This window comes from Xiphophorus maculatus, chromosome 19, assembly GCF_002775205.1.
Source record: "Xiphophorus maculatus strain JP 163 A chromosome 19, X_maculatus-5.0-male, whole genome shotgun sequence".
Classification (NCBI taxonomy): domain Eukaryota; kingdom Metazoa; phylum Chordata; class Actinopteri; order Cyprinodontiformes; family Poeciliidae; genus Xiphophorus; species Xiphophorus maculatus.
In genome coordinates, this window is record NC_036461.1 from 13,322,106 (window position 1) to 13,347,493 (window position 25,388).

At 39.3% G+C, this 25,388-nt stretch overlaps 1 protein-coding gene across 7 annotated transcripts in view; it reads left to right on the forward strand.

Moving 5' to 3' along the window:
• Positions 1-5,158: 5,158 nt before the first annotated feature.
• Positions 5,159-25,388, forward strand: part of myt1l (myelin transcription factor 1 like) — a 125,568-nt gene continuing 105,338 nt past the window's right edge. For 2 of the 7 annotated variants that reach the window (XM_023352844.1, XM_023352842.1), the window contains exon 1: positions 5,867-6,125. The gene's annotated coding sequence lies outside the window, so the exon portion shown is untranslated. Of the gene's footprint in view, positions 5,547-5,863; positions 6,126-7,474; positions 7,596-25,388 lie in introns of those variants that run through there. The other 5 variants (XM_023352838.1, XM_023352840.1, XM_023352837.1 and 2 more) reach the window with 5 other exon arrangements.

Genomic DNA, 25,388 nt, shown 5'->3' on the forward strand with positions numbered 1-25,388 from the left:
AGATAACCTTTTTAGTTATGTTGAAATTACTTATCAGTTAACCTGGAATCTCAAGATAATCACATAAAAAGTTAACAGAAGTTGCAGCCATTCTGCCTTCTTCAGAAAAGTAACTTTTTTTCCAAATAAAAGCACTAAAGAAACTGCTTTGGATGCTCCAGAATTAGATACTTACAAGCATAGAAAGGAGTATAAGTGTAAATTTCAAATGGAGAAATTTGATTTTGTGAGTGCAAATGTAGTCCTGCACAGTCTGTATGCATGTGTTGGTGTGTTTATCCCCTGAAGCCTCTGTCGTCTGCTGCTGCTACTGTGTGCAGATGTGCTTGTGTACAGGTACAGAGGCTCCCTGTGGATTTCTTTGCTCTATGGTCTTTTATGTCTGGCACATTTGTCATCCCATAGCGAAGACCCAAGCATCTCTTTCTCTCTCTCTTTCTTTCTCTCTCCCTCTCTCTCTCTGTCTCTCACTCTCTCTCTCAATGACACATGAGTACACTGTACATAAGTAAGCTGAAGCTTGTTGTTCCTTCATTTTCTTACTCCCAATACACCAGCAATACTACCTCTTCTCCCCCTTACACACGTCTCTCCCTCTCCTCCCCGTCGGCCCACCTGCTCTCCTCCCTCAGTCCCACTGAACAACAGGCCCTCACCTTCTCCATGCTATCATCTCAAGTCTCAACACACAACAGGCGTCTTCCTCCCCCACTCTTTTAGCTCCCTAGTGCTCGCTTGCTTCCACTCTGCAACATCAACACCTCTAAACTCAACAACAAGCGCTGCTCCTCCCATTCTCATTGCAGCTTCGACGCTTGCTTCAGTTCCTCCCTTTTGGCCTTTGCTCTCAGTTGAATTTGAACGATTTTAGATATACAATTTAGCTTACAACCACATTTAAAGCATAGATTGTTCAAACAATTTTTGATGAGTTGTAAAAAGTTATTAGTTTTAATGTGGCCTACCATATACCAAAACATACCAAAATAACTTTCATTCCAACCTAAATCATAAGGGTATTTAATTTGATTTTTTCCAAACAATTATGTTGGTTGAAAAATTTTCCTTAACATTCAGATTTTTCTAGTAGCCATTTATTCTGCCTGTTGTATTTGCAGGATGGATTTCAGCTCTCACCTATTTGCAAATCTGCTTGACCAAAATGGATTTCCATTGGTGGAAAATATAGTTATCTTATCAATCCTCCCAAAGTCTCCAAATAACTACTATAAAGTACAGAAAAGGTTAATACATTCACAAAGTTCCACAATACCAACATAGGATTTTTAAAAGTCACGAATGCAGTAACTTTTATTAAAAAAATATGCTTGTTTTATTTGGTTTTTTTTTTTTTTACATATTTGTTAATATGATCACAATGTTGTGACAGCAAACTATAAGCCAGATAATCTTAAAAAAAGTCAAGCTCCTCTGGCTTCCCCTATGGTCCTGCTGTCACACATAAGCCTGGTCCTAATACTTACACTACACTCTATGCCTCTCTATGAAGTGTGTACTCAGTTGAAGTGAAGGGTTTGAGTGTGCTGGTTACAAGCTTGCAATAACAAATATATATATACACAGATGGATGGATGGAATATCAGAATGTGTATTTTTTTTAGGTTCAAAAAGGGAGATACTCTGGTTCACACTCCAGCAGATGGCGATAATACATCCTAACGTTAGACGACACCGGCTATATCAGAAAGAAGAAGAAGAACAAGGGGCCCCTTTGCACGTCAGCTTCCGTGTTCGGGGATAAGGGGCTCGGTCGCTTCCGGTCTATAGAAAATGGCATTTTACACTAGGTGCCTTCAGGGCTTGCCCAAGGTAATGCTAATGATGTACCTCGATCCAAAGCCCCAACAAGTAAGCTGGAGAACGGTTTTAAGATGTAGGCCTCGTTATATATTTGAAGGTGAGTTTTACTTTCATTAAACTTTGTGGCCAACATTAACTTTAGCTTATGCTAGTAGGCAATATTCTCAGAGAATTTCTTATAAAAATGTGCTATTTAAGTATCTAAATTTTAATCACTTCTAACGGGCAATGTTTTTACCTTATTTTGTGTTTATTTTCAAGTATATTATGTGTGTTTATTGTCGTTAGAGACCAAGTAACTGGGGAGATTACGGCCCGGGCTTTTTGCTTCCGAAGCACAACAAGCCCCATAGCTTAAAGGTAGGGGAGCTCTGGTGTCAGAGTTTGAGTTCAGCTGACAGTTCTCAGGTTCAAAGTTGTTGCTTTTAGAAAAATATGGCTGTGTTCCTTAAGGTCTCCGTGTTATTTAGTTTTATTACTTTTGCATACTTCTTGTGAAGAGCTCAAATATGATGGTGTTTACAGCAGTGTGTACAACAAGCGTTCTTTTTTTTTTTTTTTTACAGATCACCTGTCCCATACAATTACCACATGGTGACAGTTTTAACAAATATGTAAACAACATATTTTTGTAAAAGGTACATACTGCAGCTTTTGTTCACTCTATAATTACTTTTGCACCTGAAAATGAAAAGCTACCTTTACATTTCTAACAGTTAGCTCTTCCCTGCTGTATTATTCATACCTCTGGTTCTGAATAGACTCTTATTTCCAGCTGGTATCTCCAAATGTATACAGATTAACCATAGTATTCCCTGTTTGTTGGGTTGTGCCCATTCCTCCCAATTGTTTATTTAAGATAGTAGGGCAAATTAATTGTGTTTGATTGGCATTAACATAGCCAAATAAAAATTTGAATTTGGTAATATTGAATGCCCTGAGGGTGCCTGTGTCCCAACCCACAGGAGTACTTATCATGCCTTCTTCAGCTGCCTGGCAGTGTTCCTGGAGAGAGCAGAGCTTGTTGGTTCTGTAAAACATTGCTGGGTGGCATTTGATTTGTTTACTGTTATGATGAACATCAAAACAATATGCTTCATATTATCGGTATGAGGAGCATATGCCCATGTTTTTGGATTCAAATCTGAATATTTATGTGGCTTCATTTGAAAATGTTATTACTTATCTGAACCGAGTAAGGAGTCCCAAATATGCACCGCTGCCTGGAGGGCTTTTGCATTTTCAGTAGTACCCATCTCACTACGAGAAAATGAATGAATTAGCACCTCTTGTCCGGTAAGAAATGAACCTAATTTATAATCTAATTATGACGATGTCTCAGGGATCAAATTAGCATTCCCTGTGTTTGCAAATCGGAGTAAATATGGAAATTATTGCATCGTTATTCCCATTTTCGTTCACATGAGACTGCACATGAATGTCACTCTCTTTATGGTTTGAGCATGATTATATTGTAAACAGCGTCCCCTGCTTTGTGAGCGGGGCTCATCGCTGTACACATGGCTGCAGATAGCCTGTTTCAATACTCATTCATCTTCTCTACTCTTCAATTCTGGTGCTCAGCCAGCCTCGAAGTTAAGAAGCTGGTGAGGGAGGGCGTTAATTAACAGCAAGCCAGCAATCAACTGGAGACTTTCTTTAGGTTTACATCTTGTATCTCTCTCAGCAGCCTGAATGAAGCCAAATATGTCACAGTCAGTGGGTTTTATAGGGTTGGTTAGTTGGTAGTTTTATTCTCACATGGTACCTGGGTTAGTTAATGTTTTTGTGCTTCCCCCATCATTTAGTTACCCCAATGCCTGCTTTTTATTGTCATCAGTTGCTTTTAAAAGAAATAAAACAGCTTGCCAAATATTTTTAATGTTTGTTGTTCACGCAAATGGCAACGGGTTGACGACAATTTGGTGAATTTCCATTCTGTTCTCAGTTTTTTTTAATTCTCCAAGAGCATTTTTTTTATGATTGTCCTGTATTTCATTTTCCCATTAACTCTGGCCTGCCTCCCATCTATTCTGAAGAAGAGCCTCTCCACAGCATGATACTCCCAACACCATGTTTCATCCTAAAGGTAGCAAAATGATGTGCATAGTCACCTTTTTACCACATGTAATAATTTGTATGGTAAAATATTATATGTGTTATTTGTTGCTATCACCTAAGCTGAAAGGCCAGACAAGTGTAACTTAAAACGAAGCAGCTCCACGGTAAAACTACTGTAACTGCACAGATTCACAGCTCACATGGAAGAATTTGTTCACAGGACAATTATTAGTTGTACTCCTCAGATATATCCTATATGGACAATTAATTTAAATAAGATTGTTAAATGTTAGGAATTGCCACACTTTATGTAAGGGGCACAGCAAACATGTGGAACAACAAAAATTAAAATTGTGGGCCTGCATGCAAAATGGTATGTGACATGGAAAATCAGCACCCTTAACACACCATGCCCACTGAGAAACTGCTAATTGCAGGATCATATTGTGAGGACGACTTCCTTCAGCAGGACAACAAGCAGGACAGCTGAAAGGAAGATGGATGGAGCTAAATACAGGGCAAAAAACCCCCTTGAAAATTCATGTAAAGAGAAGCTATCCATTAAATCTGACTAAGTGCCAGCTATTTTGAATAGAAGATTGAGCAAAAATGAAAACATAAAGGTCTTACACTGTTAATTGTCATGAAAAGTGGTTCTGCAAACTCTATTAGCAGGGGACTGAATATATGCACATCACACTTTAAATTGTTTTAAAAACTTAAAATCATATATACTTTAACTTTCACATATCACAAGGATTTTCTGTTGTTCCATCAAAAGTTATAGTTGTAATTTATGTGTTTGTGTTCGTTACATGAGAAAATATAAAAAGGCGCAAGGAACACTTTTGATAGCATTTTACTGCTTGTGCCTATAGCCAACTCTGCCTTAGATCATTGCTCCGGCATCTTTCTGTGTCATTTGTGCCTTGTCTACACTAGATACGTTTTTTTCCTTTTGGAAGTTGTCTTCCCTGCAAGTTCTTACATTTTCTCTTTTCCTGGGCTGCTTCCAGAGGATTCTTCACTCTGGTCTTAACATTATGCACTTTAGCTGAACTGAACCTGATTTCTCACACAAATGTGTGCATTTAAAATGAATGCACCGAAGATGTTCCACATGGCTCCAGCCCTGCTCTGTTCTCCCTCACTCTCTACCCTTCCTCCCCTCCATCTCTTCCCCGTGGGAAGATCTGACTCTGAGAGCAGACAGTCTGCAGCCCTGAATAAATGTATAAGAAGGGGAAGGGAGGGTGCATTAGCAGGCAGAGGGAGCGCAGGGGCGGGAGGGTGTTGGAGGATACATACATGCCGAGTATACAGAGAAGAGCCAGATACACATTAGATAGAGAGGAGGGAAGCAGTTCAGCTTGTATAGGACCAAGAACGGAGCGATACAGCTTCCTTCAGCTGTCTCTCTCTCTCTGCACAAACACATGCTCGTACACCCCCCCAGTTTCTCCCCCTGACACACACACATACACACGCGCACAGGAACAATTGCTTTAGGGTATACCAGTCGGCTCTGGCAGTCCTCTCCTTTGTTGTTTTTGCTATTGGTTGGTCTCAGCGGCAGCACGGCGTGCGCCTCTATCACCGGGTGGGTGAATGTGTGTGTGGAGTCTGGAAGGCAGTGTGTGAAGGATGCCACTGGCTGTACCCGGGTAAGTCAGCTCCTTCCTTCCTCTCTCTGTCTTTTTCTTTTTGTTCTTTCTGATCTGCAGCCTCTCCATCTCGCCTGGGATTCTTGCCTCTCTCCTCCTGCCGTGCTCATCCTCTATGCATGGTTCTTCTCTCTCTCCCTCCCTCCATCTCTATCTCTCCATGCGAGCTCCCTCTTTCTCTCAGTCTCCTCTCCTCCGGACTGTGCTCCCTCTCCAGGCTGCGCCTCATTGGTGTGTCCTGATTCCTGTTTTTTTTTTTTTTTTTTTTTTTCTCTTTTCCTCCCCATTAGGCTCCAGGCCCATTGGTCGTCTGCCTCCCAACCATTATCTCCACTCCTCCGCCCCTCTGTCATCCTTTCTGCCTCCGCTCACACTCTCTTCTTCTCTCTCTCTCTCTCTCTCTCTCTCTCTCCTGCTCTCTCTCCTTCCCACAGTCATCTCTCAAGTCGTGAAAAATGATTTGCATGCAAGAGGAGAGCAGAACTTTGCAGTGAGCTCAGTAAGGGAATTCATTGGGAGTGAAATAAAGGGAAATAATAGCAGAGGAGGAGGAAAAGTTTAAAGACACGACTGCAGTTGGTAGGTACCTTCTGCTTTGCTCATGGCATTTTGCGTCTTTTCCATTGTTGTTGGCTGATACTGGACTCCGCTTGCCACACTTTGTCCTTCCATGTGCTGTCTGTTAGACTGGGATTGTTGTATGTGGTTTCTTGTAGTTCATGGGAACAGTCAGCTCCTGACAGTGATTTGTGCTCTAAAAACAGAAAATGTCTTCTTCAATCTGTGGCAGTCAAATTCTGATGATACTAGTGCTAATTTAAAGAGAAGTTCTAGAAGTTTTTCTTCTTCTGGTGCGGGTAATTCTGGCAATCCAAACTTAGAATGAGCTTTTCTTGTCATCAAGCTCTTAAAATTCTGCTAAGAACTAATAAAATACCAACATACAAATGTTTGTGTTTTAGAACATTTGATTGTTTAAAATTGTGCAAATTCCTTAAGTTTTCAGTCACTTTAAGTGCAAGCCTATGCATCTGAAGTAATGGAGATAAACTAAAAAGTTGGACAAGGAGGAAACTGTAAAAAAAAAAAAAAGTTTAGATGAAACCATTTGGCTTCAAATAACGGTAGGTTCTGTATTTGAGTTACATGGCTGGCATAGCTCATGCACAAGTCCATTTTGTCTCTGTTTTGTGCTTGTTTTGGGAGTTAGTCTTAAGGAAAGTACAGTGCTGATGTTGTGTGTGCTCCCGTGGGTGGTATTTACAGCGATGCAATACAACTTGCCTCTTTTCTATCAGGACACATAACAATGCTTGAGCGCAAAGTGCGCCCAACTAAGTGCTCTTCATGTCAACAAACAGCATAATCAAGAGGTTGGAGACTTCTGGCGATACACAAAGAATTTTATCCTTTCGTCACGGTTTTCAGTAATATTTTACCCGGAGTGTCCATTAAATTGTAGGGAAGACGCTTTATATGTTGAGGTAATGTTTTCATCGCTGTTTCATCAGACTGTAACAATGATTGTTGGTGTATTTAGTTCAGTTTCCCTCCATGTGTGTACAAAGACTGACATGAGCTGGTCGGCGGGATGTGAAGCCGTGTTCTCCGGGATCTTCTTAAAGATGCGAGAGGAAGGCGATGTCTTGCTTGTTATTGGGAATGCTCGTGTTTGTGCCACCGCAGTGCCTGATGTGCTATGCTGAGCTGAGCCAAGGACAGGCAGACAGCTGAATGTGATTAAATTATAGTGGGAAAGCACGCTACCTGGGTCTTACCAGGTCCAACGTCGCAGGAACTCCCTCCCTGCCGTTTCTGCTCATCTCTCTTTCTCTCCCTTGCTGTGGAATAACAGCAAACGGACCCAGCCCCTGTTAATCATAACGGTCTGGTTAGAGCTGGAGCCAGGAAGAAACTCGGTGCAAGATTGAACCATTGGGTTATAAGATGCACTGTTCACTCTTACTGTGAGGAAAAGTGCAGAGTCCTTTAGCAGTAAAAAGCCTCGTGGGGATCCCCTTTATGCAACTGACAAGGATGGGTCAGATGGTGAGAAACATTATAAGTCTACTTGTCTGGCATGCCTGAGCACTTCAACTTAATGTGACTGTAAATACATGATAAAATAAAGCATGAAAGACTGTTCTTCAACAACATAAATTTTCTGAATATTCTGAACCGCTGCTGCATGCAATCAGTGTTAATGAATGATATTATTATAAGAAAAGTACATTTTCAATTTCTTTAAACTGTAAATTACACCAAAAGTAAATGAAGGGGAAGCCACTGGGACATTTTTTCCTTTTTTGTTTGATTAGCATCGGTTTGGTTGGAAGAAGACCATCATTTAAGATGAGTGTGATCCTCATTAGTGATGTGCCAATCAATCTGCCAGAGAATTGATTATCAGATTTGGCCACTTTTCCCTCCCGAATGGACATCAGGTCTACTTCTGAAAAATCTTTTTTTTTTTCCATGTTTGTTGAATGCACCAAAACTACGGTTTCTGGTGGGAGCATCAACCAACAACATGTACTTTAGTTAACTTTTTTTTTAGTTTATTTAAAGCCGGAAAAGGGCTTCAGACAAGAAAACCTGAAATCAGTAGAGGTCAGGAAAAGTCAGATTGGTGGATCTCTAATCCCCGTACACTTTCTTTTTAATGATCATTGTGATGTAACATCTAATAGCTGACATATTCAAAATTGAAGAGACTTATTTACATATACAGTTTATTAGCTTTACAAAATAATTTCTGTAAAAGACAAACAAAATGTTATTTAGTCTGAAATAAACCTTAGATGCAGTGGAAAACTTCCTAGTCCCTTAGAGTAAGACTTGCTGGTACTAGATGCAGTTCCAGACTGTGCTTCTTTCAGCTCCACACCACTGAATCACTCTAGTGCAGAGCTGATGATCCTGGCTCCTTGCTGTGGGATGGCTTATATTCTACTTTACCCCTCTGTAGTTATTTTTCCTTTAAAATAATATTTGTAGAGGTTTAAATACTCATTTTTGTTTTTATGAGTAATTTTGCGAAGGCCAGTAGGACCTGCTTGTCGTTACACCGACTTTGTAAATGTGCATGTGGAGATACTGAAGGGAATCAATGTGGTCTTCCAATCAGTCTCAGTGACATGGTCACGCTAGGGTGTAGAGAAGAATGATCTATTTGAGCAGACATATTGTCAATACTGACATCTACTCAGTGTAAGATGTAGCTGCTCCTGCGTCCTTCACACATACACTCCTGCTGCGCCTGCCAGTATACACATTATTAATTATGGTATATTCCTTATTCTGATCCAAGCTCTTGATTTGGATTGAAGTAGTTGAAAAAACAATAATTAGGTAATTTTGAAACAGAGTCTTTCCTTCCATTTTAATGATAAATACTAATGAATTAACTTAGGTGTGGGCCAGTATGATATTCCTGTTAACGATGATATTGATAAAAAAACACCATGGTTTCAAGATTTCAAATAAAAAAATAAACATTTTAAAATTAAACAACCATTATTCTACATGTGCTGATAAATAACTTTTGATTTTTGCCATTAGAGCAATATCTGAAAGTCTGTTAATTTGATTTGAACCCAGACCTGTCCAAAAATATAAATGAAACACTTTTTAAAAAATTCATTGATGTTTAAGTGCTTATTGTACAGAATAGCATACCCTTTTGAAGACAAAGCCCATATTAGTTAGCTAATTAGTAAGGCCACCTGCTCCGGCACCTAGCCTGCAGCTGGATGCTTAAAAGAAGCTACTTCCGCTACTTTTCTTTTAGTTCCCACAGCATTACTTTTTGTGTTTTTCATTATCAAAAATATTCTCAAACATAAGCAAATAGATGGGTTATTTATTTGCATAGCCAGTCTGCACTCTACTGCTTAACAAAGATGCTACTGTGTTTTAAAACATAGTTAACATAATGAAAATGATTCCCACATCGTGACACTTTTACGAAAAGTATCCAAGCAACTGAATTTGTTGTTCTTGTAAGTGCAGAAAACCCTCTGGAGCCTTCTTTAAGCTAGCAATGCACAGTGACGTGTCATGGAGGGGAAACACTGCCTAACTCTTTAAACTGTGAATAACGAAAGAAAAAAACCCTCTGTTTACCTCAGGATTTTCTTTGACATTTTATCAAAAGAAGTTCCAACAATTTTAAGATTGTAGTTGTAGAACTACAACAGCTGTGTAACTGTTGTAGTTAACAACATTGACATACCCTTATACCAGCTACCAGCCAATGCCTTGATTTAAGCTTTTATTTGTATACAATAAGTAATGGATTGACTGTTCTTTCTATGAGGGTATTCCTCCAGAAAAATCACAGGTGCCCCCGTCTCTCACACATACACACAAACACACTCGTTTTTGTTCTTTTCCTCGGGGAAAACGTGATCTATCTCCTGGCGGGCAGGCCAATTAAAAACCAATCAGGGTGCTTGGAGTGTGCTGGTAATGGGAAAGCCAAGGCAGTGAAGGAAGTGGAGCTGATTAATGGACATTTTCACCTTGTGGCATAACAGCCTCCCACAGGCATCCATCACCACAGGGGGACTTCACTGGCTACACACCTTTCCAGGAGCGTCTGACATGTTGTATAAGTTGCAGATGTCTGACTGTGTGATGATGAGCATAAAGTGCCCCGACGAGGCTCCAGTAGCTTTATATTAACCTGCCTTATCTGCAGGCCATGGAGATCATTTGATGTATGGCAGCATCCTGATTAATACCAGGCTGTGCAGCTCAGCTCCTTTTTATGGTTTGATAACATTCAGGGGATACGTTGTTCACCTGCTGTGGAAACCCAACCAGTTGAATACTAAGTATTTAGAGCAACAGAGAAATTCACAAATTTCTCGTGTTTTTATTATCTTTGAAAAAAACCCTGTGTTTTCTGCAGATGAGCATGTTTTTTTATATATATATTACAAGTAGACACAAGATGCCCTTGCTGAGTTGGACTGAAAAGCATTTGTGTCTTTCCCTTTGGAGCCTTTGAGAAGCTGCGAGCCGCCAGAAGAAAAGTATTAAACGGTGTGAGCAAGGTTCGTTCCATTTCAGGAGATGCTGTGACCTACTTCACACAGCCTGGCAGCTAGCTGTAAATAAAGATTTTCATAACCTGCTTTGGCCTCTTCCCATTAGCAGCACAACTGTGCCTTGAAGAAAATTACGAGCTCAGGAGAAGCTGAGCAGAACGGTGCTATGATATCATCAGAGCAGGGAACACGAGTCTGATTGCGTTGGTGTCATAGGATTACATTAAGGTTTAGCACAACATTTAATATAACCTCAAGGTTGCATAATCATAAATGATAGAAAATGAAACGGAACAATGCTAGCCATTTGCAAATATTAGGAGGAAAAAAAAAAGAAAAACATCTGCGAAAAATGTTGACCTTGTTTCGTCTGAAACAAGAGACTGTACACACTTACTAATGTTCACTGAAGGCACACCTGAGTTATATGGTCAGCAGGGGGCAGAGTTGTACCATTTTAATCAGATTTTACAAGAAGTATAAAACTGAGCTAATTTATCACTTTCTATACTGATATCAGTGAAATTCAATTTCCTTACTTTCGTTAAAAATTGTGAAATCGATTACGATTAACTTACATTTTTGGGGAAGTTTTTAGCTTTCTTATACAATTTCTTAGACACAAAAAATATAAATCTGACGTGGGAAATATGGGTAGTTGAATTCATCCATTTGGTAAATGTATTACAAATGTGCAAAATGTGAATGCGCGACTTAAAAAAATAATACATTCTCAAATATTAGATTGCAGTTATTGTTTGCTATTGTGATGTTGTGCTCACTAATATGGTTATGATTGCGATTTGACATATTCCAAACTAATGCATAGAAATGTTTAAAATGTTCTTTGAATACTCAATATTGAATCTTAAATGTATATCCAATCAAGGAACAATTGAAATATAGTAATTATTTTTTTTATAGCAACGGTAGTTTCAAATAAAGAACCACATAGTACATTGAAAAACAGAATTTTCAACATTTGTTCTATCAAATTACCAACCAAGGGAAAATAGTCTGGTTTCAATCACTTACTCACTGATTGGGGCAACACTAGAAAAGCCAGTATTTTTTTTAATGCTTGCTGTGGCCGATTATATGCTGAAGTCAGACTTCAGTTTTCTAAATCACAAACATACCCGGAAAATCAGTTGCTGATGAAGTGTTTTGAAAAAAAAAAAAAAAGTCAAGACGATGTCAAAAATAATAAACAGTGTTTTAAAGAATCTGGAATCTATGCAGAAGTTGTTTATGCATTTCCACAATAGAACGTTAGTTGTTCACAAAGCTTAACTGTTCAGTTTAACACTCATCGGTCAGTACAGTAAGGCAACTATCTTTCTTTAATGTAAAAGTCTCAAAAACAGATAACAGACATCCAGCTTAAAATACTCTCCTCCAGTTACTAACACTGGCTTTTATTTATTTTGATAAACAAATTGACATGATGCTTAAGGAGATTTCACTTTGACTAGAAATACTGCTGCATTTATTATATTAGGATCCTGAATAATCATCTTTTCACTGTCTTACCTTTATAATAACATCTATGTAAGAAATAAAAGGCAAAAATATCAAATAACTTTGTGACAAGGTGTCTTGTGATATGAATTTATTATTAGGCCTACCAAATATCAGTGTCTTGTTTATTTTGTTGCACTTTTGATGTCGGAATTAACCTGATCATTTAGAATTATATAATTTATTTTAAAAATATCATAACAACACATAAGAAGGAAATTAATGTTAGCCTACTGTGGTGTTGTTTTTGTTTATCGTGCATACTTGCTAAGTGTCTTCAGGTTGTTTTATTTGGTTTTCTCTAAATGTGATTCCGGTATGTCCAAATGGATTTGTACTTTTAGCAAAAAGTCTGGAAAAAGTTTTGCGATTGAATCAGATGTAGCATCAGAACCATCTGACCTTTTGTTTCTCTAGACAATGATAACATGAATCATAAAAGGAGATGTTTCAGTGATAACAACACCCGCCTCCTCAGTAATGACGCTATCAGCTGAGCGTCATCACTGAGAGTTCAACTCGTCCCCAGACTCATCAGGTCAAAGAGGCACACAGATCCACCATAGAGAAACAAAAGAAAGGAAACTAAAACCAAAAGAACAGGACAGGCCGAGCTTGTGTAAAAGCGCTGCGATATTGGAAAATGATTACCAAACAGGCATCCATTATTCAACAGGGCAATGAGGGAGGGCTCAGTCTGTTCATTTATGCGAGCACCGTAAATCCGATTTGTCGGTTTTGATCACTCTGAAATCTCCCAGTCACACGCGGGCAATATTGGGTGAATATTATTCTGTCTAATGGGGAATTGATGACGACATGTGACACCGGTCAAGACAAATGGATGGCTTACAGGAGTGGGAAGGGGGAGAAGGCTGGTTGTGTTGGGACAGAGGTTTATTACCGATTGAGGCACTGTATATTGCATTTCATTTATAAAGAAGATTCCAGAGAGTTACTAATACAAGGTTATGCTTACATTGAGCATGCTCAAAGTGATGATAGAAAAACATATTTTTTATGACAAAATAGTATGTTATCATTGTGGAGTTTTGGGGGTGTGTGTTGAAGGTCAAAGAAGCGCAGTTAATTGAAAATCTAAATGATTTGTGGAGCTCGAACAAGCACACATCTGTGCTCGTGTGTATGCAAATGAGGGTCTTGTGATCGTTAAGTGCAAGAATACGTGCGCGCTAGCGCTCGCGCGCGGCTCCGCGAGGCAGGCAGACATGATGTGCTCTGAGCTGCAGTGTCTCTGTGAGGGTGGCCTGACCTCTGCCTTCAGCTCCGCTTCACGGGACAGCAGCAAATGAGAGGTGTCATCGCATGACAGCAGCGCGGCCCCTCTTTAGGACTGACTGCGCATTGCACGCGCGCACGCAAACACACATATTGACAAATGGGCTCGTGGAGCGCAGGCAACTTCACATAAATGCATGCAAATATTCAAGTTGAACCAAGCGCTGGCAACAGTTGGAACATAAACAGACATAAATGCATAAATATTGACACGCAGGCAGACTTCCACAGAGACCCATGGGAAACACAGCCCAGATCAATAGCTTTGCTTCGTGAACATACAGCTTTTGTTTGGGCAACAATGATTTAGATTCAATTTGACCACTTAGTGTTTATGCCGAGCTTTGACCAGCTTAGAAAATCAAACTCGAATGTGAACAGGATTTTGTCAAGCGCTAACTTTTGATTTATTTTCATTGTTTGAGGCCTTTCTGAATGTAAAAAGCCCTGTAAGTTTGGATAAAATGGGCTCCTACTAAAAGCACGTTCTTTGTTGTCAACTATTTGTCAGAGATGCAGTCGACAGTAAATTAATTAGGCATAGCAAATTTATTTGTATAGCCCCATTCATACAAAGTAATTTAAAGTGCTTTACAGGAAAATAAACGAAAGAAAAATAAAGTACATTAAAGACAATAATGACATTCATTTCATTAAAAAAATTTAAGCATAAAAAGAAAACAAAGAGTGACTGCTTCAAAATGAACTGATAAAATTAAGTTATCTTCATGGAAAAGCTGCATTAATATTTTCAGTCCAAGGATAAATTAACTAAAACTCCAGCAAAATGCACATTTTCAGAAAGTTTGTTCCAGAGTTGAAGATTAAATGCTACTTTCTCTTCTTGTCATGGTGAACTCATTAAGGAGATTCCTAATGACTTTATGGTCAAAACTACATAGCTCTGAAATCTGTTGTTGCCCAATACCATTCAATGTCTTATAGAGTGTTTTTAAAGTCTTTCCTTCTTAAAAACACAGAAAGTGCACTGGTGTGACATGATCAATTTCCTTGGTGTGGGTCAGGACTCCGGCAGCAGCATTTTTGATGAGCAGCAGCAGCCTGATTGATTTTATTACAGAGGCTGGTAAAGACTAGTTACAATCACATCTAAACTACTTAAAATAAAAACATGCAGTTGTCTTTTTATCCTGTCTTAAAAATATTCTGAAAATATTTCTAAGACAATCAAGGGTTGATTTATCAATGTTATTGGTTATTTAAATGTAGATCTAAGTCCTTTATGACACCTAGGTTTCTGGCATGCTCTGTGGTTATTAGCCTCATTGAGTCTAGCTAAGTGCTGATCTCTAACCTTATAATTTCACAGGTTTATGTGCTGTTAGAATTGTCCATATTGATTTGATTCTTCACTGAAAAGAGCTCAGACTAAAGGTGGGCAGCAACATGCAACCAGTCAAATTAGAAATTAAATTTTATTCAGTAGGTACTCATATTGTGATTATTACGGTAATGCAAAGATATGAGCTCTTCCATCTTTTAGACTGCAGCCGTGGGAAGGAATAAAGGACTATCTTACTCAGAACGCAATAAGATTTGTTCTCATACTTTTAGGGAAGAAATGTGTGAAAGTGTCTTGAAAAGAATTCTTAAAAATCTGCAATCTAGTTGTTAATGCTAACATAAGCGGTGATAATGTTGCATCTGGGTTGCATTCTGTACATTAGCTTTGTGTAGTAGACTTTGTAAAATAATACATAAAATCTTGGTTAAAAAAATGCACCCCTTTTAAGTACATCCTTTTTAAATACACAAAGCACAGATTTTTAATAATTTTACTAGATACATCTATTAAAAAGAATAGCTGATATCCAAAAGTGTAAACAATATTTAGAGGTTAGAACCAGCAAGTTGGAAAAATTCAACTAATTTAACTATAGAGTGTTTAGAAATGATACCTAAAATGAAGAAGAGCTGTCATGCAGTTGACCTTTCACCTGTTAATCATTTGGATAAGGGCGCTCCACTATAAAAAGTCTTTTGGGTGCCTAAACCCCACAAGCCAAGACTAGTATTAGTACTTTTTATGAAGGACTTGGAGCACACAGTTTCTGAAATGATGGCCACATATAGGACAACATCTTTCTAAATAGACAGAGGAGTACTCAGAAGAGTCACATTTGTGTTTCACATATGTTTCAGGAACCGATGAACAAACATTGAGGTCTTGGTGTTACATTGTTGATGCTACAAAATTTGATCTGATTTTATGTGTAACTTGTTCTGTATGCTAACTATGCCAGTACCAATCTGGAAGGTGTTAAAACACAAATGATCCAGGTGTAAGTCAAAGGAGGTTGAGCAGCTTACGGTCAATTACCTTTTCAACACATTTTTGGTCAATTTAAGCTTGAAAATTAGCTGCCATTTCTGATGAGCACAGTCCTGGTCTTTTCCACGGGATATTGACCCAAAAAGTCAAACTATCAATATTTTATCTGCTAAGTAAAGGACTACTCTATCTAAAACTGCCATAAAAAAGATTTCCGTAACCCTACAGGGTTTTGAGTAAATCAGTGTTGCATTTTTCAGTCAGTGGTAACTTCATTATTTTAAGGTTAGCCCAGTTAACTAATTTCAAACAGTATATATATTGGGCATTTTGACAGGAGGCCGTAATGTGTTAAGAAGCTGTTTATTGCCCTCTAAGCAAAGAAAATGTATTTTAGAAATGCCAAATTTTCATTAGAATAAACATTGAATCTCCATAATACAAGCTTATTAGGTAATTACACACACTCTACTCGTCACAAAGGATTGGGCAGAGGATTGGAAGAGTCACAGTCTAATAATAAAGATGCCAACATTTTCTCAGTGTCTGTGTTACTGTTGAGGTGAATAAAAAAAATAAACCATCTGTAATCAGCCCACAAGGCTTCATGCTCTTAGTAATAACAATCAATAAAGTAGGCTGTAACAGTGCTTCTTAATATAAAAGATGTGCTTCTGTAGCTTTCCCTGTTAGTTGCAGGACCATGATAATTTCGGCAATAATTCCACTCCATGATGAAAGCTTCTTTAGTAATAAGTCATGTTTTATCGTACTAAATCTCTAATATATGAACAGTGCAACTGTTGCTGTAGTTTTATTATTAAAATCTCCAGCTTCAGTTTCTTATGTGCTCTGTGAGGATGAATCGGCACATTCATCATACTGAAATGACCTACCTCCTAAAATAACAGCTTCACTGCCCACCTGGAAAGGATTTCCGGAACAGCAGAAGATTAATCAGTGTAGGTCATTTCCAAAATGTTCTGAATTTGTTGGTTACCATACCCCATTAAGAATTGTACTATAATAAAGAATTCAGCAAATCAAAATTGTAGTGACCCACAGTATGGTATTAAACAGCACTCTTTTAACTTTCCAAATCGCTCATGTAACCTCACCAAGATTGTTAGAGATAAAATTAGTGTAGAAACAAGGTGGTTTGGAACATGTATCATAATCGTAGTGTGTTCATTTGTAAGCTAAGTACACGAGTCTCCTGTGGATGCTTGGAAGGTGTGAGTTTGTTCGTAGGCACTCCTGAAAGTAGGGCATTTCCACCTTCCACCTGCAGGTCGCCTCAGAAGTGGTCTCCTGAAAGTGCTGACAGTGCACCTCTGGGTCTTCTAGTTACAGCTGGGAATGCTCTCCCATGACTGCTTGTCCTCTGCTCCCACTGTCTTACCTTTATCATAGCATGTCTGTCTTGTTTCTGGCCCTGCACGCTCACATATTCTCTCTGCAGCTCCTCCTTTGCCTCATTGTCTCCCTTTGTACCCTCCTTGTCAATTCTTTCGCTCTAGTTCTAACTGCATTGCATCTCCCTCTTCATTCCTAACCAATTCCCTGTACCAGGATTTTCCCTGTTCAATTGTATGATTAGTCCAAATATAACAGTGAGGAGGGAGGAAAGGATGTCAGTGTAAGTTTTTTTCCCTCCCTTCTTTATCTCAGTTCAGTGGTTAACGAGATGGATGGACCGCATATTTACTGTTAACAAGGAGGATGCCATCGCTTCTCATTCTTCCTCACCAATTGTGCCCCACAGTATCATGCATAATAAATCAGATCCTCTGTGTCAGCATCGCTTTCTTTACACAGGCAACAGAGTCATAGAATATAGTGTGATCTGCTGCAAAATGCAGGAGAAATATGAAGCTAAGCACTCAGAGCCAGCTCTTCGCTTCCCCCTTCCATTGCTGCTATGTATTCAGGTCATTGCCAGGTCTCTGTTAAAACGCTTCTTTGGTTTCTCCTCTCTAAGCTCCAGCATCTTGTTCGTTTTACTCAAATCTGAGCAGCCCCTTGCCCTGAATAAATAGTGCAACACGTTTTGCTTCTTTAGTCTTAGCCCTCGCCGCCGTTTTGCTCGCTAGCTCGCTCCCCCCTCCCAGTAAGACAGCTCTGCCTTGCCCCGTGTATGTGACCTAATTTTCCTGCTCGGCCCAGCGTTTTCCGATGTGAGTCGCTCCAGAATAGCTTGGCTACAGCAGACCGTGGCAAACTCATTTCCATCTTGCATAACAGAGACCAAACATCTCCCCCCCTTCACCCTCTGAACGACATCACCACCGCCACTCTGCCTCGGCTCAATGGCGAGATGGCACTTACTCTCTCGCAGGCTGAATCTCGTCTTCCCACCTCGCTGTGTGAGGAAGATGGTGAAATTATCATTTTCACTTACTCATTTTTATCCCACAGTTTGTGCATTATGTCTTTTCAGGCCGTCTTAGTAATTGAACATGTCAAATTAATAGATTATACACCCTTGCTTAGTCAAAGAAGAAAAGATACAGGAATAGGAAGTGATTCCTTTTCTCACTGCAAAAGCAGCGAAGCTAAATCAAAGAGGTCCCAAAAGGATTCATGAAAACATTTATGAGATGTAACTTTGCTCCATAACCTAAAGTGTATTTCATAACAGCATCAAAATAACTATTCATATGCTATTAAAAGCTCATTTAAGTGTTGAGCCCTACGATATATTGCGTCGAGATGACATTGTAGAAGGCTGTAAGGACTGAACATATCTACTCCTTGTCGCTGGATCGGCTCTGGATGGAGATTGTGAGGAGCTGTGGGCTGAGAAAGAAATCATTATTTTACCAATGGCTGCAGCACTTCTTAACATGTTCTATGGGGTGCCTTTTGCTAAGCTAATGCAGAGAAATGGAAACAGATGGAAGGCATGATTATTTGATCTGCAAAGAGTTCCTGGTGGGCTTTGTAGTAACTGGACGAGACTACTTAAAGGCAGAAGAGTGGGCTGTATACGTCTGTGTGTGTGCGGGCGTGTGTGTGTGTTCTGAGGGCTGTGCACGGGTGTGGGTGGCTGTTGTCTGTGTTTGAATGTCTGTGTGTGTGCGTTTTGTCCATCTGTTCATGTGTTTGGATGTGTTGCATGCGCCTTTGTGAGTGTTTACACGCTATTGTGTCTCCCTCCAAACATATGGACCTCTAATTAGGAGTGAGCAATGAATAGTGATACAGGTAGCAAGCTCATTCAGACTTTCAAGCTCCGTTTATGGTACTGGCCTCCTGCTTTGATGTGCTGCTTTGCTGTACGATGCGTTGTAAAAGCATTCATACCTTTAGAACTTTCTCACAATTTGAGAGGTTACAGCCACATTTAAAGTTCACATGTAAAAATCTAAAAAAATGTGGCTCACATATGTATTTACTCTGATACCCCTAAATAAAATCCATTAATAAACTGAGAATTGTCAATGGAAAGCCATAAGAGGTTACATTTGCAGTTTGATTCAAGTCAGGTAGTGGACACAGCAAGGTCTTGGATAATAAGAATAGTCAGGTCAGACCCAAACCAGTAAAACAAAGTTATGAAAGAATCATGCTGTTAGTCAGAGATGATATGAAGATGTATGGCTCTAATTGCAGGGCAATCCAGGACGAAAAGCCTTAAGATGATGCAAAATACTTGAGACCAGAACAGAGGTTCATCTCTTAGCAGACAGTTACATGGGCTGACCTTATCCAGTCCTCAAAAGTCTGTGTCCTTTGTGTTACAGTCATGTTCCTGCTGCACTACAGCTGAATTATCTCAAGTCATCAAGTTAGGCAGATGTCTCATATTAGGGCTCAATACCTGTTGTCAAGAAAATCCGAGCTCATCCCACTTCCCCATGCTGGAGATTTTAGTTTAACAGTAATAATAAATAAAGTTATCTTTAAAATGAATCACTCAAGTGATATCTAGGCCCAACAGTAGACTTAAGTGTCAATAAAATAAATCTGGTTGTGTGTGTTGTTTTTGTCTCATGCAAACTTTGCTTTAATTCTACTTTTCTCTATTTAATCATAAGAAATCATAGTCAGTCAGAGAGAGTCATGAAGCAAGAAAAGCAGGTTTCCTGGAAAAAGAGGAAGTAAGTTCCAGCCTGCAGATTTATAAAAAATAGCTGAGACTATTTCTTATTTTAAATCATGAAAGTTTTAAAGAATGAAATCTAAAACATTTTGGGTAATTTGATAAGATTCAAAGTAAAATACTTATATTAATATTGGTTTACTTGTAATAATATTTACACGAACATTTGTGGGAACAGTTACAAGAAAAACAAGTAACTGTAACTTTGGCATCAAATAATTAGAATCATGTATTATTCTTGGTTTCTTTTCAGAAAAACATCTGTAATAACTCACATTAAGATTATAATAAGTATAATTAATAAGTTATGGTTATAAAATCATAAATGAATGATAAATCAGAGAAGCTGAAGAAAATAAATGTGATATAAGTTATGGTTATAAAATTATAAATGAATGCTAAATCAAAGAAGCTAAAGAAAATAAATGTGATATAAATGTGATTTTGACATTGAACTTGAAATGGTGTAAAAGGTGTAACTGCAATTAAACATCACTGATATGTTGGAGGTAGAGAGTAGGTGAAAGGTGAAAGGCAAGGAACTAACAGGAGAGCAGAGATGATCAACGCCTTATTTAGAGAGTAGGTGAAAGGTTGTGCAGGCAATGGACATAGGAGGTTGAGCAACCCTGAGACATTAGCACAGACATCAGGAAATGTCTGTAAGACAGTGATGGATATGAGATCATCTGTCTGAGCAGTCAGAAACCCTATAAAAGGTGAGTGCAAAAGAGGAACCGTTCGTTGGATCCTCCGGGCAGCTTCGAGCCAAGATCGAGATGGACAAAGAACTCTGCAGCTGAAGAAGAGCCGGGGCCACGGAGCCGAAGACTGTCCGGCCATGGGGACCAACCCGTCAGCCCCACAACCTGTGGCTTCAAATCGCACTTCTCTCATCGGCTGGGTTCAGACCCCAAAGACAAAGATGAAGACAAAGGCAAAGACAAAGAAGAAGAACTGGTGCCTTCCTTCCTGCCAGCACCAAGTCCTGTGTGACCTCACCATCCATGCGGAGAGGAGGCTCATCAGACCTACAGAGATCCTGGCCTTCATCGATCGGCGTCTTCCTCCTGCTGCAACACCTTCTTCATCATCAGACCTGCGGAGATCCTGGCCTTCATCGATCGGCGTCTTCCTCCTGCTGCAACACCTTCTTCATCATCAGACCTGCGGAGATCCTGGCCTTCATCGATCGGCGTCTTCCTCCTGCTGCAACACCTTCTTCATCATCAGACCTGCGGAGATCCTGGCCTTCATCGATCGGCGTCTTCCTCCTGCTGCAACACCTTCTTCATCATCAGACCTGCGGAGATCCTGGCCTTCATCGATCGGCGTCTTCCTCCTGCTGCAGCACCTTCTTCGTCGTCGTGCCAGGTCTGGGGTTCGAGGCGTCAAGCTCCGTCCGTCTCTCTCAAAGGTTCCTTTTTTTTAGTTCTCAGTCAGCAGTAGGGAAAGACAGACTAGATGACTGATTTTACTTATTTGATTATTTCTGCTACTGAATTAAGCTGTACTGACCCTTGCAAAAATGCCTTACTAATAAAATATTTAGCATAAAGAAAATCTAAAAGATGTTGTGGACATTCAGTTAATGAGTCACCTTAAAGTTCTTTGATGGTTGTAAAATAGCTGTGATGTTTGATTCTGGAGAGGAAAAAGTTTAAAATGTTTTTAAGTTGCTGGTAGCCCAAATTTAAAACGTCATCCTTGGGACTCGCCCGAGTCACTAAAACCTACCTGGTTCAATAACAAATGCAAGTTGTAAAATAAGAGAACGAGCGACCGTTAACAGGTGTGCTCTGTGAAACTAGTTGGCTGTAGGCTGCTCAGTCTGGCTAATTCACAGAGGGAAGAAGGGTGAGACACCTGGATGTAGGCCGTTAAAAATCAGGTGAATCGTTTCTCGAAACCAGCTTAAACAGAGTTTACTTCAGTTCTGGACAGGGTAAATCCCGGCAGATTTAGGAAACTCAATTAACCCGTTAGATGGAGAGCTGGTAGCACATCTCCCCTCTCAGAAGAGGAAGTACGAGAGTGAGAGAGTAGAGACAGAAAGGAGGGGGGGGGTGTTGCGCAACAACACTGTTCATTTGGTTTAGGTCTGTTGAACCAAGAGGAAATCTAAAACATGCTCACTTACTTTTTGACTGGCATCAGAATTCCATGTCCTATACATAAAGCTTGAACTGAATAGTGAAATGGCTTAGAATGGCTCAGTCAAAGTCCAGGCCGAAATCTATTGTAGAATCTGTGGTTTAATTTGAAAACTGATATTTACAGATACTTCCCATTTAATCTGATTCTGAACGATTTAGCAAAAAAAAGAATGGGCAAAAATGTAGTGTACATGTGCAAAGCTGGAGGAGACATATTTACTGAGGACGGGCTGAATATATAGGCTAGACTTTTCTCTTTTTTTTAATCTTCACAATTATGTGCAACTTTTAGTAGGTTTTGACATAAATTCCAATAAAACACTTATATTCAAATTTATAATTTGCCAAAGTGTGAAAAAGTTCAAGGAGACTTAGTAACTTTGAAAGGCATTGTATGTTTTCACACTTGCAGAAGCTCAGTTCTTTGGTTTAAAATTTGCTTTGCATATATAGCCTCTCTATACAGCCATAGAGTGCAGTGTCAATAGCTCTACCCCACTCTTAAGACATTTTCTAATAAGAAAAATACATAATACACCTATATAACTCCATATTGTACAACCCACACAAAGTAAAGAGAGAATTACTCAGTCTCTGTGTTCTTGTATTCATCTCACTGTATTGCCTGAGCTGTCTCAATGTCTTTCTGCCCACTATTCAAAGCTCCATATTTGTATCCTCGTCACAGATTGGCCTTGACATGCCATAGACACACCTCAGATTATTTCATGCATGTAGCGTACATAAACATACATACACCTGGGCAAAACATACAGGCTTTCATTTTTGCCTCTGTTGAATGCACGGGGTCTGAGAATGGGGTGCATTATTACATGTGGCTTCCTGTCAGGCGAGGGGTTGGAGGACGTGGCTGGCTGGTGTGTGCATGCGTGACTGGCGGGCCACACCTGTCAACAGTACTCCAAAGGCGCGGCGGTGATGCTATCTGACAGTCTGACTGCCACGGAGGATGTGCGTGCGTGTGTGACCGTTTGGATGAGTCACTGTTGTGCCTCCACCGCTGTGTTCCCCTGGAGCACCCACTTGTGTCTGACTGGTGGACTTGGTGCATGTGTTGTTCTGTTTGTGTGCATTATTTTATTTTATTTTTTTGTATTTTCCTGGCTCTGTATTCTGAACATATTAACAGCTGGCCTCTTACTCACACAGTAAACAATCACATTGAACCATCAAAATTTTTAGCAATCTAGTCTCGAGTAGTGTTTGCACCATGCCTCTGCAACACTTTCAAATATGTAATGTGCTGAAACACTCACACTCTCCATCTGCTGTGGGCTTGTCTTTGTATCACAGCAATCTGCTTTAATTCATTCAACTGGATTTACATTAACGAATATCACCTTTGGCATTCTAATGGAACATCTTAGTGTAATGCAAATCAAGTTGAATTTAACTTATTTTTCCCTACTATCTTATCCACTAAAAAGGTGGTCTCGTGATGTGACTGCCAGAGAGCGTTCTTCTGTCATGACCACTGCACTCCCAGCATTATGAAGCAGTCATACCTTCCGGTGTTCTCAGCAGCACATACACTTGGCTGAAAAATTCAGCCCAGCTCCCAGCGTTACCTTGCATGTATAATTACCGGATATGCTGCCTGCTGCTGATAACTCTCCCAAACAATGTTTGAAGGGGGAAGGCGGCGATGAATTCCCAATGAAGTGTGAAAAAGACTGATTAAAATTGCCGTGGTCAAAAGCCAGCGCTCCAGTGTGTTCTGCTCTCATGGACCAGGGGAGATGGGGAGACAGGCTCTGCAGTGGAGATAGCAAGGTCTTTTTTTCTCTGTGTGACTCACGGGAATGAATTTTTGGTTTCTATTTTTGTCCACAGCAGAAAGGTTATTGGCAAGTAAGCTTATGTTTTGGCCGCTGCATCCTTAGTGCAACTTCCTGTATGTGTACCGACATGAACACTTATTTAGAAATACTTAACACAACCCTACTTATGAAATAGAAATTTTTCATCCAAGTAGGTAGTTGAGCCTTTTTTGAAGGTGAGGTTGTGTAGTTAGGGCAGTCAATATGTTACCTTCAGCAGATGAAAGTCCAGTTGATCCAAGTTTGAAGAATCGGGGAGACGTTCTTAAGGGGTAGTCATTCAATCTGCTATGAATGCTTACTTATCATATCACAACCTTAAGAAGTGTCGGGCTTTACCATACAAAGAAAGCTTTTGCAGCATACAAAGCAAATGCTTGGAATGAAAATTAAATCAGAGATACACAGAAAAATCAGTTGGTGGCACAGAATGTCCGATCTTAAGTTGACCCAAACTGACGACTAGATAATCAGAAAATAAATTTCTTTTGGGAGGTGCAGGGGATCTAAAATGCTCTATACTTACCGTAAGTACTACAAGACCGCATCAGCAACACCACTCTTCAGTGTGGACCCAGTTGCTGAGTGAAGAAGACTAAATTTTAATATTTTCAGTGAGATGTTTTACATTAGAGTCGGAATGTGAAAAGGAAAAGAAAAGCTTTTAAAAGAAATCTGTTTTACATGATGTGTCGGGATATGTATGCAGTTCATTCAGGCTGAGAAAATCTGAGACAGGAAGGCTGGACAAAATATAGGATGGTATATATAGCTATGTTGCGTTTTTAAGCTCTATATGTTATGGAGCATGCTAGATAAATTTTTTTTGCCAACATTCAGAAATATGGTATGGATCTATATTCAGCATGGAAATCACATAGAAGCTGTTGTTTTAGTTGCTAGCTGTGTTAACCGTCCTAATTGCACATAAAAGGCACAAATCACAGATGAAAATGTCAACTTTGTAATCATTTCGTCTTTTGTTATAAAATACTCGTAGAACTCGATCTTGCATGACTTGCTCTTTTAAACAGCAAACATGACGTCGCCTTTGCTGCTAATATGAATAATTTATTACCACTCAATATGGGTAGACTTGGGGAAAAAAAACTATAATGGTGTTCTTGTATATAGTTTTTAAAACAGAATAGTAATCAGTTAAAGATGATGATGAAAGCCAATACAGCAGGCCTTTTTTGTGGAGGAGTGAAAATAACGCTATGGGAATACTTCCTCTGCTAAAAATATTTTTAGCAAAGTTCTTTAGCTCCATTTAGCTTTTTTTGTCATCTCTCACAGATCAGTTATATGTGGACAATTTATTGTGATAGTTCACCATTCTTTATCTTCTTACAAATAACTAAAATGAACAATATGTTCAAATACTCAATTTTATATAAAAATGATCAAAACTTGCTTTCTTTTATTTAAAAAATTGAAGCAGTATCATATCAATACTCTTTTAAAATCAAATGCCTTTGAATCTCTACGTGGCAGGACAGAAGTCTGACCTATTTTTGTAATTGGTGGTGAAAGCATGTTAAAAAATAACTGTTTTATTGTTTATGTTACA